Raw genomic sequence first — 14625 nt, 5'->3', positions numbered from 1 at the left:
GGGTATTGAAATGCAGTGAGAAGTATGTCTTTTTGGTGTTGGGAGGCTCTTTGGCTGATGAAGAGAGGTACCAGAATGGAGCAAGCTGGCACTTGCACTTTCCAAAGTCCTAGAGAAATGTGCATCTTGCATTTGCACCTCAATTCCAGAAAGGATGGATCTGAAGTAGCTCCTCCTAATTTACTGTCTTTTATTTAAGGCCAGATTCTGTTTCTGTCATTCATCTTGGATAATAATAGATGCAGGTAGTGAGATCATGTAGAAGTACATGTGGAGTAATATGGTGCTTTGTGAACATGAGGCAGGACAGATGAATCCTGGTCCATCAAGAAAAGACCATTTGAATTGGGCTTTGATTTGAACCGGGATGCAGTCTGTTTTCAGCAGTTCTATGGTTTGAAAAAGCTATAGGTAGCTGATGATCACCCCTAAAGAAACCCCCCAGCCCCAAACCTCTCTACTTCAGAATAAGAGTGTTACACCAAAACTGCTAGCACCGGCATTACTGTCAGGCTGGTTAACTTTTTACTATGTGATTTCATCCTAGGTTATTCCTGGCGTGTGTTGAATATTTCAGTTGGTAGGTTGAGAATTAAAACCGTTGATTATAGCACAGACCAGAAATGTTATTAACATGTAGAAACACTTGAAGATCAGTTTTTAAATGATCTGTATGCCTGCAGCCAAAGTTTAGATTACTTGAAACTCTTTCAAATCAAACTCCCACAATAAATGTGCTTTATAGAAAAAAGCAGATTGTAATCAGTCATAGAAGGGGGGGAGGGGAGCACTGAGGATTTCCCTCTCCCCCACTAAAACTTATGTGAATGGCTTCTGTTCTGTTTGGGTGGAAGTAGTTAGACCTTATTTTACAGCAACCTGCACGCTTGCTTTTTCACTGCCAGTAATTATATGAAAAATGCGGCTGACTAATGATTGCTCGTTTGCAGTGAATTTTTTATTCCAGGCAAAAGCTTTCTTGGTGTTGCTGCGGAGGAATCCTTTGGCAGCAGAAGTCAGCTTTATAAAATGCTGAAGGGGTGCCTTGTTTTCAGAGCTTCCTTGTCCCTAAAGTGAAACCTGAGAGGGGGATCTGTGATTCAAACAGCTGATTTCTGGCTCTTTTTTTATTCCTGCTGCATGGGCACTGTTAGTGGAGTACGGGTATAGCACTGCTTGCTGCAGAAATGCCTCAACAGCTTTCTTAGCGCTGCTCAACCCTCGATTTGGGTAGCAACTGCAGTGGGATGCAGGATTTTGCTGAGCAGAGACTGTCGGATGGGCTTAGCTGCCTCCTGGTCCTGGGGAAAGGCATGATCTTCTCACAAGTGTGCAGGATGAAAAGCCATGTCTACAAACAAAACCATTTCACAAAACGTGACCCTACGGCAGGCTTTGGGAGCAGAGGCCCCCCAGCCCCTCTGTCTCCTCTACACCTCCCAATTAAAAAAAAAAGAAGAAAAGACATTTTTTAATTTTGTTATTTACTACAACATTTATTTTGTCAGTGCAGCGCTGTGTGTGATTTCAAACTACAGGCTTTTCTTCAGGACTGCACAAACAAGTAACAATTATTCCTTTGGCACCATGATGTCATATAACCTGATCCCTTAGCCTTACCGAGGTGTGCATGTGTTATGGGGATAAACAAGTCAATTAAAAATACATTTTCTTAGAGGTGAAATAACCTTGGCAAACCTGTGTTTCTGAAAACAAAAAACTAAAAAAAAAAGCCCAACCCAAGTCCCTAAAACTCCAGACCGCACTTTCCTGGCAGTCAGGGAAGAAGGGTATGAAATGTGATGCCAAGGAGAAATTATTGGGAAGGGGAAAAAATAATACTCCTCATCCTGAAATGATTAGGTTGAAATTTGGAAATATATGAGTGAGCTCTGTGACTAATAGCATAATGAATACCAAAAGAATTAGTAATGATCAGTTCTTTATTCTTAAAGTTTTGTCTAAGGTTTCTATGAAAAACCTGCTAATTTAATAAGTGACAGTATAGCTAACAACTTAACTAGCTTGTAACTTTCCTATTCTTTCAGTAGAAGCAAATGTTGAAAATTGGTAACACGATGAGACAAATTGAAATCAAAGTGTAAGTAAAGCGGGGTATAAACGACTTGTAATATGGTGTAATTCCACTGGAACATGAAAAACGACTGAGAAGAATTTCATTCAAAAAAAAGAAAAAAATAACCACCTTAAATCGGGCCAGTTCCGGCACTGACTTTTGCTTTTCCCAATGTCCTTGATAGTTACATTCTTGGTACCAGTTTCCATGCCTCCATTTCTGCTTTTTTGACTTGTGAATTAAGCCAATGTAGGCTATTTGCTTGAAATTTTGATCCTCCTGAGATGCCTCCCCAGAGGCCTCTATACAAGTTTGAAACTCTAGGCCATATTTGGCTTGGAAAGTTTTAAGTATATTGGTGAGTGTTTGTAAATGTGAGGAAAAATGTATTTACAGTGATGGTAGAGTAAATCCAGATAAATTCATTTGATGTTATTTGGACTGATGTAAATGAGTGGAATCCATTTCTTAAGGGGCTAAATGAGTCTGACTTGTGGGCTGAGAGCTGCCATTTATTCTAGTTATTATTTGATTTAAATTTGTTTAGACTCCACAAAAAATGGCTTAGTACCGGAGTGGATCACATTGTTCTGGCTCTCCTGCTTCCTTCGCACGACATCCATAGCCTGCAGGGGAAAAATAAAATAATCTTGGTGTGGCAGCTTGTAGAAAGTAATAGGTTAGCTGCTGCATTTATTTCTGCTCAAGAGATTAAAGCGTTGTTGCAAAACTGGTGGTGACATCATTCCAAGCACACAAAAAAGCTGACGTCAGTTATACAGTATATTGCAAGGTGTTTATCTTCATCTGATTAGGTTAGCAAAACGCATACTGCAAAGGCAGCACACAAAGAAGGAAATGATGTGTTTGTCTGTGCTTCCCACTCGCCCGCTGACACCAGGGTCGGTCCTGGAAAGACTGAAACGTTTCATGCTCGATAAGGCCTCTGTAAAAATCTGTGGAGCTACCATTGGGCTTGACTTTTTCCCACCTTAATCTCCGAACATCAGTGTTAAGCACACAGTTTGTTTGAGGTGGGTGTTGGGCAGCCCCTCCTCGCAGGGAAGCCCAGATCTGAACTTTTGGCCTCCACAAAGCCAATCAAAGTGACAAAGTGAAAAGGGATGTTGTGACATAGTAGTGCAAATGCTGATCTTCTCTTCTGCGTGCTCATCTAAGCGTGTGTAATCGGTCAGCGAGGAAGGCGGGAGAACTGCCGCTGACTGCCCGCTGCCCCTGCCCGCTGCCCCTGCCTGCTGCCCCTGCCTGCTGCCCGGAGCGTGCAGGCAGCACTGGCTGCTGCCCTGGGAGTCCAAGTTACGCTGCCTCCGCTTTCCCTGTCTGCAGGAGTGTACGCTTCCACCTGTAACTGCAAATACCTGCACTAAGAGGACACCTAGGAATAGAGTGCTCTATGGGTCAAGCCAAGTTCTTCAAGGTATGGGGCAGAGGTGGGTAAGTGCCTGATTTCTGCTCATACCGAGACCTGACTCAACAACCCACACGCGTTGTGCTACACAAAGATGTCATTAAGCGTACACTTATGTTCTATGCTTACCGTTAAAAGGACAATTTCAGTGTTTGCTCTGAGCACCTGGCTTGGATATTTGTGTGTGCTTCCACAAGAGGAGTCTCATTGCTCCATAAGGACCACTGGTCCCAACTAGTGACCACTTGTCTGATGCAATCCAGTCTTTATTTCAGTTGTCTTCTTTTTTTTCTTCCAAGTTAGTTAGTTCATTATTTCTCTCATAACACTTTATGGTTAAAATTTGATCTAATTCAGTCACTGGAAATAAGGATAAAATTTAGGCATGCATTTTAGTCAGAATTAGAATATCATGGGTTGAAAAAAAAGTTCAATTTCATGCAGTTACAGTTTAATTTTAAAAGCTCAGTATCGGCCTGCTAGAGGAGGGGAGTTCATGCTTACTGGTCACCAATGGGCATTTTATTACTTCATATTTTGTTGTATTCTACTCCCTCCTATGTGTAATCACCATAACTGCAGATTATTTGTAATTTCTAAGTGTTTGTAATTGCTAATTAAGCATTTTAGTTTTCACATTAGCAAGAAATGTGCCTGATCCATGTGAACAGCCTTTAGAGCAGCTGTATGATGGAGGCTATCTGTGGGTAAAAATTGCAGCTCTTCTGGGTACCGAGTTTCTGACAGGGCTCCAGCTGCATGAGGGTAAAAAGATTTTACTACACACAAACTTATTAGAATGAACGTTGCTTCAAAAATTACATAACGTGCCTACTCTCCTTGGTAGCTCAAATCAAGGCCAATCAAATCAACATGCTCAAGATGAGTAAGTACATGCATATATTACCAGTTGTTACTTTTTACAAACTCTATAATTCACTCAAAGGAACATATCTTGGAAGAGCAATAGCATGATTGCAACAGAGACTTTATGGCAAAGAAAGAGAAAACATCTTTTTTTTCCCTCTTATTTTCTTTTCAACATGATGAGAAAAGTCGACAAATCCGTTTTCTTGGTACTGTGTAGAATATTGAGTCTTTGCTCTGTCTGAGGAGCTCCTAACAGGAATAACCAGTGATCTCATGTAACCTCAGGACAGCAGCAAGATTTGTCAGAAAGTTAGCAATGTGCTGTCTTTAATTTAAAAAAGGAACATCAGGCAGCATGAAATGCATGATTCAGAGAAATCCACTGACATTTTGCTATTGACTGCAGCTGATGAAACTGGAGTAGTCAAAATTGTCTGATTTCATCCCTACTGATTGATCGGGCCATGAATATAGCCCACATTTTACTGCAGGATGAAATTTTTCCAGGATAAATTTAGCTGTGTGTAGGAAGCCAGGACAAGGTCAAGGTTGCATTTATGTCCTCAGAGCACAGGAGATGCAGAGTGATTGTGCCCTTCCTCTTTTTTTTTTTTTTTCCTTTCGGAGTAGTCTGTCTGCATAGGTAAAGGTAAGGAAGATAATGCCCTTTGCCCCTTGTGTAGGAGAAACATTGCTGAGCTGTTCCAGAATAACTCTGCATGCTGACCTGTCAAGGGCCAAGTGGTATTTTGAGTTCTACTTATTTGCTAGTTGAGCAAGGGGAAGCCTGTGCCTTATTTTTTCCATCAAGGAAGCTGGGATTGTACAACTGATTTTGCAAAATGCCTTGAAACCTATCGATAACATACCTCCACGATTTAACAAGCATATTGTTCTGCTGCTTCTTCTACAGTTCTCCTTCAACAACATCATCACCATTTTCTGTAGTTGGTAATACTTAGAGAAATTAAGTTTTTAGGTTTTGGACAGTCTTGCCTATAAATAACTCACAAAGATAAATGTAGCAGATAATACGGTGTTTTATGCAAGCAATCATAGGCTTTTGGTCATCTGTTTTCCTAAATTGCAGAATAAAGACCAAAGTCCCTCAGTCATTGTGTTTAAACAGTTTTATGTTCTGACTTCTTCTATTCTGCCAATACACTTTGCTTTTATTTAGGACAACTGCAATTGTAAGTGACGTTTGCTACCTTGGGGTTTGTGCTGCTAGGTCACTCAGAGTGCATTTGGAGGCCACCATGGTGAGCACACCATAAAAGTAAGGGAGAAATGTGTGTAGTATATCCAAAGGCTATCTATCTCAGAAGCACCAGACTTTTTTAAAGTGTAGAAGGCTTCTCATCTTCTTTCTAACAGTAGGTGGGATTAAGAGACTCTAAATACTGCTGCTCCCATCCATAAGTAATGTTTCTAACATTGTAGCTGTTGGATGCCAATTGTTCAGAGAAGTAGAAAAAAGCGTCTAAAGCACATCTTTCAGTATTTCTTTGCAACTTCTTGACACCATCAATTTACTGTGAGTTCCAGTCAGCTGACTCAATAACAGATATAATCCCTAGAGACCTAGGAAAGACCTTCTTTCAGGTTAGTAGATAGGCTGTAGGCTTCATTGTCTGGGGTGGAATCATCGTGCTTTTGCTGGACAACTAGACCAAAGACTGTGATATTTAGGGCAATTTCAAAGCTTCTTCCAAGATTGTTTTCACAACAAAAGGTTACCCTGTCAGAGCACAGCAGGGGAGGCTGACTGCACTTCTGGAGTCAGTATAGACAAGCCCAAGCTTTGTCCTGCCTCTCATCTCTTCAATCAAGTTCCTTGCAGAGGGGCAGAGAAACCCACTGCCAGCTTTACATGTACAGGGAGGACAAGGACAAGATTCAGACCATGTAATGCTATTGAACCTGGGGGTTATGGCTTACACAAGTGGAATTTGGGGGTGGGATTTGTCCAGCTAAATGTTGACGACTATATTTCTCTCTGTTGACTATAAAAGGAGCTCAGTGTGACTAGCTCAGGCATAGATGTCTAAAGTTAGATGGGATTAATCCTCCCTGCTTGCCAGAGTCTCAATTCATTTGCATACACAGAAATGTCTCGTTCCTTTTGAGATACACCAGGTACCAAGACATCTACACAAGCCTTGCAGATGTGACACAGGAGCTATGGAAGAAGGACCTCGTGGGAAGAGACAGCTGGAGATGTGGTGGGGTGCCCTCGAGCATCTCAGATGACAGTGGGTGGGCACATCTATATGGACATCCATGTAGCGTGGTCCAGAAGACCTTAACTTTGGAAAACCTAAGGTTCAGAACACTATTCTCTCATTAGCTTGAGAGTTTCCTAGGTGTCAACACTTGGGTACCTTTAAAAATGTAAATACATGTGTAATTTATGTGGGAAAATGCTCTCCTTCCCTCTTCAGAAATGGCCACTTGTGAAACAAGCTTGCAAACGTTGTTGGCCCAGAAGAGTTTCAGGCCAAAGGAGGCCTGACCCTTATGTAATATGTGAGTAAGCACTCAGCCACGGGCACATGTGGGCTGCTTTAAGCCTTTTACATCAAGCTGGACAAAACCCAGAAATAAACTCAACTGCAGAGACAGCATAAATCATCATAATAAAAAATAGTAACGATGAATGTCGATATATCAAGATATACTGGGAGACTGAATAAAGATGAAGAGCAAATGCATTTATTTACTTTTTATAGCATGTCACTATTTTATTTTCCTCGTTACACCTCCATGTAGGATGTGCACCTAGTAAAATAAAAAACTACGACCTGCTAAGTAGAGAAATTAAATGCTTTAGAAAAGCATTTCCCATTTTTTTCCTTTAGTGTTCACCAGAGGATGTGCTCTCTGGCTCCAGAAGCAGCTGGTGTAACTCAAATAGCTCATTAAAGGTGCCTTGTGATCCTTTCTGTTGTGTACATGGCACTTTAACCTGTTTGCTCTCAGACTTTCTCCCCCCACAACTTCCCTCAAAAACAAGTCGCTTTTTATTTGAGAGAGAGATCTGCCTGTTGTCAGAGAGGAAGATTCAAATCAGGCACAGCACAATAAACACAACACTTGCAAATCTCTCTGGTTTTAGGCAGTAGGAAAATGAGTTCCTAGCATTTGCTAATGCTTCTCCAGACAAGTGTGTTCATTAAACAATGTTAATGTTTTTCTTCTCTTAAAAGCCAAGCCATGGTATGAGGCAGCCTTGTGTTTAGCAGTTGCTCACTGAGTAAAAATCCTATGGCAACCAATAAATGGAAGCCAAAAAATGTTGCAATATTATTTTAGAGGACTCATCTGCTTATTTTTACAGTTAGCCTTGCATAACCTTCTGCATTTTTGGACTCTGCCTTATGTAGAATATTTCTTAAAGTTTCCATTTATTTCAATTGTACACTGCACATTAGGAAAACTCACTTATAAATGAGTCACCAATACTTTCCCTTTACGATGTTATTCTGCCCTTCTATAACTTATTTAAGTATTGCCCTTACATAATATTTATTTGGTGTTATAGTTTTGCTCAGGATCTACACTAATTTTTTAGTCTGCAAAGCAAAGATTAAAATAGTGTCATGATGGTAGCTTGAAATGTGTCTGCTTCCTGCAATTTAAACATGTGGACAACAAATGGTAAGTGTGGCTCCCAGCTGATGACCAGAGCTGGGTTTGCAGCTGGAGCCATCCCATATCTATCACAAGAGTGTGTGGGGTTTGGGAGGGGTCTTTTTTTCTTTTTTCTTTCAATGTTGTTGTGGAAACGCATGTTATAAACAATGAAAAGAAGTCTGATGGTAGATTTAAAATGACATATAAAAAAATCCATTTAGTGTCAGTGCAGCTCAGGCGTTTGGGGTATGCCCATCTCTGTATTACCCTGGCATAACTAACAGTTATCAGCAGAGTATCAAAGACTACGTCTGTAAGATTCGGCTTTAATACAGAAATTATGTCCAAGCACTTATATATTTCACTCTCTCCTCCCACAAAAATAGCAACAAAATCCTGGCAGTGTGTTCATCCTTAGGCAACGGTATTGCAGTACGTGAATTGCTTCAAGACAGCTCTCTATAGATTGGCGGGTTCATGCCTGATGTTGCAACCCCATCACCCATGACGAATTACACATGTAACTGTTGCAAAATTGTATTCTGAATAAATAAAGGCTTGGAACTTTTTCTCTGTCTTTCTTCAGCAAACAGGATCTTATGTAAAAGTGGAGATGGATGAGTTTGCATGCCTGCATGTGTGCATAAAGGGTGTGCGTGCACACGCATAAGTGAACAATCCTAAATTAGAGAGGGGGTGGGGACGGTACCATTCTGCTTCTCACATATCTCTCCACCAAGCTGAATAAGAAGCTGAAATAGGAAATAGTGACGTATTCCCCAGTTGCTTCAGAACATCACAGCTTATTTCTTCAGCAAGAGCTGGGGAAAGGTTTGGCACTTCTGTAGGCTGGAGGTTTGCAACATGCTGTGCCTGCTCTTTGAGAGGGAGGCTGATGGGAGGTGGCAGGACCCTTTCCTTCACCTTTTCAGGAAATCCTTGCCCATGCAAACATACAAGTTTTGTAATTAAAAATTTGTGTTACCTTGTGCATATATATAAAAATAACAGGGGAACCAACCAGTTCAGTCCTTGGATTCCTTAAATACCCTTGGTTGGGTTTCAGCCCCCTGAGCTTTAGGTTTCTGCAGGAAGGATGTCTCAGTTCCTGTACAGTTCATGGAGACCTGATCAGCACAGCCTGTGGAGACTAGAGAGCGATTAATCTCATTCTAAAGTAGACACTCATATTTGATCAGATGAGTGGCATCTTACACCCACTGCCTGGGACCTCTTTTGTTTTTTAAAACAGGAGCCAAAACATCTAGGTCAAATATAGATGGCAACCTTGTAGTCATCAGAAATCAGGAGGGCTGTATCCTACTTCTAGCCTGACACAAAGTCTGAGAAAATCCATGTAATAATTTACATTCCCATTCATTTCCATGAGCCTTGAACAAGAACATTAGACATAGGAAATAAAAGAAGTATGTGTACAAACAGGTATTTTTGTACACACAAGTATGCATTTATAGCTAGTAAAGTAGAGTATAACTATTCATATGCTAATCCTATTAAAACGTGTACTTGGATTGCAAGTTCTTTGGGACAAGGACAGGTTTTTTTCTCTATGTTTATATAGAACAGTATAATAAAGTCTGGGTATGCCTAGGACTGCGGGTCCTTCTGACTGTTGAAGTAAAACTAATATATCAGAATGGCTGAATAGTTTTAGGATCAACTACAATATGTCCTATCTTATGAGATCAGCAGCCTCCTATTCTTCAGACAAGGCATCTGCTCTGTTCTAATTGAATTCTTTGGGGTTTTTTTGTACAAAGGGAACAAATTTTATGTATGAACTTTAGCTGCAACTGACCTAATATTGCAAAACCCATTTCTCACAGAACCTAAGCAGGTTTTAACCCAGCTTTTGAAAGGAGAGCAAAATATAATAATCTACTTCAGCAACTGTACTCAGAAGATAATCTATTAAGGGTAAATGAAAACAATGGAATAATTTTCTTTTTATGGTCTTGCTCTGAAAAAAGGTCACATAAAAATCTCATAAACTGAGATATTGTTTGTCATTTTAGATGCTCCCAGTATGCCTTGGAATATCAGTCCAAGAGAAACCATCCAGTATATTTTCTGAAGGTTTTTTTTTAAAGCAATAGTATTTTTAGTTATATCCAACACTATATTACATTACACATTATATTACTATACTTAAGAGCAAGCAATGACCTTCTTTGGATTTATGAGAAAAAAGAAATAGCAGAAGATTTTTGAAAAGTTTAAATGTGCTGGTTTGATAAGCATAGTTTACTGGTTTATAAAACCAAGCAAGGTGTGGCGGTGTCAACAGTGATCCTGATCCACACTGATGTTTTGTGGAGTTCTGTTGGGTTTATTGCTGTTGTTCATTTTGTGAATATATTTATTTATGCTCAGGCCTGACTAGTAGTGGAAATACTGCCAGGAACAAGGCTTTTGTCATGATAATCATGGTTACGAAGCTCTGGCTGCAAAGTGCCTGTGCCGCCCTAATGAGCTGCCCACATCGATTCATCTCCGACGTTTGGACCCAATTTCAAATACTGCAGAGCAAGAATTCTCCGAGGGTGTCCTGCAGGCTGCAGGCAGCCTGCAAAGCCCCTGCTTGGGGTCTCAAAGCATCTTCTCACCTGAAGCCAGCACTGGCAGACCCAGGTGGGCATCAGGCTGGAGCTGCCACAGGGGTCTCCACAGCTGCACTGCGACTGCAGGCGCGGTCAGGTGTGCAGGGCTGTGTAGTTCAGGAGAGCCCTGAGAGGCAGTGCTGTGGCACGGCTCAGTTCTGCTACATACACCCCACCCAACCTTTAGATAGTTTCATGCAAAAAAAAAGTGTTGCGAGGGCAAACTCAGTGTCTTCATAAGGTGAAAGTATGTGGTCCTCTCGTTTATAAACCAGTATGGTGTTTCTTGCAATAGAAAGTGCTATTGTAAAGGGATATTGTTGCAAATTGCCTGTACTTAGCACTTGCTGGAGGTTAATGCAATGCACATTTACCGATCTATTAATTACTGTAGGTTAATTATAACAAAACCTCCTTCCTTCTGGGGTTTCTTTCACTTAATATTTGTACTCGAAATGAACAGCCTTCACAAAGGGGAGGTTGTGAATTAGGGTGGGAAGAGTAGAGGTTAATTTATTTTTAAAAATATTTTAATTTTTATTTTAAATTAAAATGTGAAATTAGACAAAGAGGAATGTAGAGCAGTCTCTCCTCCCCTCTCACAGCTGGATACTTTCCATGGTCCCTTTTTTTTGCTGCTACTGTATCACTTTTCCCACCTCCCATAGCAATGCACAATTCCCAGGCAGTAGTCAACACATACAAGAGTTTCATAGATTCACACATGACATCTTTCCAGCTTGTATTGTATTGCTGCCTCCTCTCATCTCTTAATAAAAGTTTTGTAGTTATAGTATTTTTCTTAAGACCTCATCTTCTGGAGTTTTTTCTTCTCTCTCTGGTTTAAACTTTGTATTTATGTCTGTTGTGATTGTACAGTAAAGCTAAAATGACAGAAATGCATAAAGTACCTTCAGATGTGTTATTTTTTTAAAAGTTCACAGTTTTTAAACAACCTGTGTGTGTTTTGGAGGCCTGACTTGTTTGTTATTTTTAGTGCTGAAGCTGAACTGTACTGCAAAAGCCAAGAAATGTTGTAAGCACAACTCTCTAACTACTGTGTTGTAATCTTATTTCATTCAACTGCTGAGGGTTTATATGACCACTGGCAGGAATGCAGCCCTAGCCAGGTACTTTTCCCATGAAAAAATGTTAATTTGTTCCATGCCATCACCATTTTTTTGGGTATCTATGTCCAAGGCCAACTTTCACTGGTCAGTCCAGGTAAGATACAGGACAGAACAGGAGACTAAACTTCCTTGTAATTTCTAGACCTCTCAGAAATTATATCCTTTAAGAGCAGTGCCTTTTAAAAGTTTTGTGGTTTAGTGGTTTTAATAATATACATTATTGCTTTGCAACTCAGTATTCCTCTGCAAAATATCCCAAACATCAGAAATAAAAGATAATAAAAATGATGCACATAAACAGGGCAATTTGAAAAACACTTAGCTGGCCATTTCACACCAGGAACCTTCAGGAGTAATGGTGTTTCACTCCCCAGAACTTGTGATCCTGTTTCTGGCCCATGATGTGTTGGAGATAGCTGTCTGTCAAATTCCACACCCGTGTTTGGAAATAACTGTGCCTGATGCTGAGTTTTGATATCATCTGGGCCATGGTACTGAACAGTTAACCACATCATTATTTAATATTTAATTTCATTTGTAAGTATTTTGTATTATTATTTATATTTATAAATGAGATAGTATTTAAAAATATGTCATGGTTTAGCCCCAGCCGGGAACTAAGCACCACGCAGCCTCTCGCTCACTCCCCCCCGGTGGGATGGGGGAGAGAATCGGAAGAGCAAAAGTAAGAAAACTCGAGGGTTGAGATAAAAACAGTTTAATAGGTAAAGCAAAAGCTGCGCACGCAAGCAAAGCAAAGCAAGGAATTCATGCACTACTTCCCATGGGCAGGCAGGTGTTCAGCCATCTCCAGGAAAGCAGGGCTCCATCACATGTAATGGTTACTTGGGAAGACAAACACCATAACCCCAAATGTCCCCCCTTCCTTCTTCTTCCCCAGCTTTATATACTGAGCATGACGTCCTGTGGTATGGAATAGCCCTTGGGTCAGTTTGGATCAACTGTCCTGGCTGTGTCCCCTCCCAGCTTCTTCTGCACCTGGCAGAGCACGGGAAGCTGACAAGTCCTTGACCAGTGCAGCAACAACTAAAACATCTCTGTATTATCAACGCTGTTTTCAGCACAAATCCAAAACATAGCCCCACACCAGCCACTATAAAGAAAATTAACTCTATCTCAGCTGAAACCAGGACAAAATATTACATCTATGTACATATTACATATAATTAATAACATATAGTATATACTATATACAAAAAGTATATGTTTATATATGAGTGTAATTTGAAATCACTTATGTATTTATATAAATGTATTTAGAGACAAAACTAAAGTCCATTCTGTGGTCTCTTCTGGTCAGCTAGGTGAGGAACAAGTTGTTCTCATGCTGCATGATACAGGGCTATTTCGTCAGCCTGCTCCTTGTAGTTCCTTTCATATAAACAGGGCTAAGCAGAGTCACCAGCGAGAAAGGAGCAGATTGCAAATGCCTCATCGCACAGATTTTCCTTTCACACTGGGAAGCTTCCGGGCAGAGTGACTCAGGTGACTGATGGTGTTAATTCCAACAGGAAAAAAGATAAAAATTTGGGTAGAAGGAATGCAGCAAATTGGTAGAAAGAAATTCAGTCTCTGTAGTCACCCGTCATCTTCCTGATCTGAATGTACTCGTTTTGCCCTTCCCTTCCCTTCCCTTCCCTTCCCTTCCCTTCCCTTCCCTTCCCTTCCCTTCCCTTCCCTTCCCTTCCCTTCCCTTCCCTTCCCTTCCCTTCCCTTCCCTTCCCTTCCCTTCCCTTCCCTTCCCTTCCCTTCCCTTCCCTTCCTTCCCATCCCATTTCTGCCTCACATTTGCTCCCTTTGTGCTTTCTGCTGTCCCATGAATGGTGCTGTGGCTCCTGAATCATGAATTGAGGAGTGCAGTGATCTGAGGAAGCAAATTATTGCTACAGAAAAGCCTCTATGCACAGTTTCTTCCCTTCGAAATCCATGGTCTGAAAGGGATATATCCACCCTCTTCTATTGCCCCGCATGTTTGGAGAGTCACACAGAAACTGAAAACAGAGGGCAATTTTTAATTTTTGTAATTGCCTCAAGACAGTTAAGGCTTTATGCTATAGCACAACTAGTATCCCCAACTCTTATTACATTCAGTCAAACTTGAATGTGCTGTAGCAGAATTTCATTTAGATTTTGTAAGATTTGGCCTTTTGAAATCAGCATAAATTATAATGTTCCAGTCAATAGTTTGTCCAGCAGACGGCAAGTCACTTGATTTTGCTTTAGTATGTCTCAATCTGTTAAACAATAAGGCTTTTCTTTGCTGAAGTAGGACTGGTGTGCATGCAGTAAGAATAAGCTCATTCTATCAGTTTTGCTTTGCTTTTCTGTTCCATATAGCAATAGTTTGTAAACACACTGTATTAAAGCATGTTTGGTAGCAACATGTGAACCATGCTGATAAAAGAATTGACCCAAACTACTCAATCTCAATCTAATAAGATCAAAACACATCAGGGAATTTTTGCTTATTTGTTTGGGTTTTTTGTAGCTTATTGTTTCACAGCTGTTTAGTTTTTGTTTCGAAGAACGTCTGAAAGCAGGACTGTGAAATGCTGTATGACAGGCAATTCTTACGATATTTTTCTACCTGAGAGTAAGCCAGAAAGCTCACAAGAAAGACTGTTTTCATCTTTCCTGGCCAATACAGTTAAGTACTAACTTCTTTACGTAGTCATCTGAATAGGATGTTGCTAATTACTAATCACTATCAGAAAAGGGATTAACTATGAAACCGTACATATTCAAGATACTTTTCAGGTGGAGGGACAGATTTGCTGTCATTAACCTTTTGTATCCTGATTTTCTCAGTCTTGTTCCTCTTCAAGATACTGCAGACCAGAT

The sequence above is a fragment of the Ciconia boyciana genome, chromosome 3, assembly GCF_034638445.1.
Source record: "Ciconia boyciana chromosome 3, ASM3463844v1, whole genome shotgun sequence".
In the NCBI taxonomy this organism is placed as follows: Eukaryota; Metazoa; Chordata; class Aves; order Ciconiiformes; family Ciconiidae; genus Ciconia; species Ciconia boyciana.
The sequence above is the reverse complement of the archived record's forward strand: the minus strand, read 5'-3'. Positions refer to the sequence as shown.